A 1,886-nucleotide genomic window follows, 5' to 3' on the forward strand; every position below is an offset into this window, starting at 1 on the left:
AGGTAGTTATTATTATCCTCACTAACAGCTGAGGAATCTGACATTCAGAGAAATTAAGAAACTTGTCTAAGATTATGTGGTCATGGCAGCGTTTATGATTCCTAAGCTTCCCACCGTGGTAGGTAAAAAAACTCAAACCTTGGCACCAGTTATCAATTATCACCATTAAAGTCAACAAGACATCTTGTTCAAATATTTTGGAATATTTTCTGTTTCCAATATAGGTGGGAGAGAGGTGTAGGTCTCATTTTAAACTGAAAACACAAGAATGATTGCGCCTATAAATGAGTGCTCTTCGAATAATCTCATTAGGCTTGCCATATTTAACAAATAAAAATTTGAGCTTCAGGTTAACAATAAGTAATTTTTTAGTAGATGAAACATATTAAAACATTATTCATTGTTTATCTAAAATTCAAATTTAACTTATCGAGCATCCTTTACTTTGGCAACCCTAATTCAGGAGTAAAACCTATAATAGTATTCACAAAAATCCATGGCTATTCTATAAATGGACTAAAGTTTAAATACAGCTAAGAAAATGTTGCAGGAATATGCACATTTCTTCCAAAAAGGTTTATAGAAAGTTTCTAAACATACCTCTGAACAATTTCATTCCTAACAGAGCTTGATACCACCAGACAGACATGGGTGGGATTATTTGCCAGAAAAGAAACAAGTGTTGTAATGGCTAGGTGCAGAGCCAGAGGAGAGAAAGAGTAATTAGGGGGATCATTTTATAAACTATATAAATGTCTAACCAATGTACTGTATACTTGAAACTAATAATAAAATTAAATTAAAAAAAGAAAAGAAACAAGTGTTTGTTTCAATGTGACGGATATAAAAGAAGCTAGGATAATTTATCATTTAAAATGAAACATCTAAAGAGTAATTTGCTAACAGTAAACAAATATGCGAAAATGATTATATAATAGTTATCAGCTGCTTTGAATTTCCACTGAGGTCAGAATAAGAAGTACACGACTGCAGCTAGAGCATGAGGCATTTAATTTGTTTTGGATGCAATACTTAAGGACTTCCTGAGTGTAAAGTTTCTAAAAGTTTGTGTGTGGCATCCTTTGATAAAAAACACTCAATCTGGTTTTAGTCAGTTCCTTTGACAAGCCAGGACTGGTTTTAGCTGTAGGCCAAAGGCGCTGTGTCAGGGGTGTAAAATGAAGACAGACTGATTTGGATCTCATAGATGTCAAGAAATAAAAATGCCGCCATAATCAAGAGCAGGCTGCTGGGGTTACTGCAGACTTTCCTAAACTAGGCATAAACATTGGTGTATCAGGTTGTTAGTGGGGCCATAATAAACTAGTTGGGGGAAATGTTGCATACCATAATACACATTCACATATCACAGAGTGGAAAAATCCCGATTCGTTTTTATCTGAAGTTCCCCAACTTTACGAAACCAAAGGATTCTCCTCCTCCTTCCCTTTTTTTTCAAGAAATACCTAACAGGTTGCAGAAGAGTGGTATTTTGTTTTTTGCATATCGACATTTTTGAACTTCTCTGTATATGAACTCTGTATGGAGACTTGCAGGTAGCTTCTGCTTCAATCTCTGAAGAAGCACCTGACAGCAACACCTGCCAAAAGTCAGTCCTGCTAAACCATCTGTCATGTGAGTTAAGATCTGAGGTCTCTGCAATGTCCAAAGCCCTCTGGACTGTGGATGCTCCAGAACTCTAACTATTAATATGTGAGTCAGTGGCCACAACCACCGAATGCCTTAACCACCCAAGTCCATATTGTCCTCTAGGAGTTTAAAATAGTAACACAGATGACCCTCTGGTGCATCGAGATATAACCATCACCTCAAGCACAGGCTGAGGCCTGTTTAGATGGTTTCTGAATCTGAAATTAAAGAAAATT

Source organism: Pteropus medius, unplaced genomic scaffold (assembly GCF_902729225.1).
Source record: "Pteropus medius unplaced genomic scaffold, Ma_sr-lr_union100, whole genome shotgun sequence".
In the NCBI taxonomy this organism is placed as follows: Eukaryota; Metazoa; Chordata; class Mammalia; order Chiroptera; family Pteropodidae; genus Pteropus; species Pteropus medius.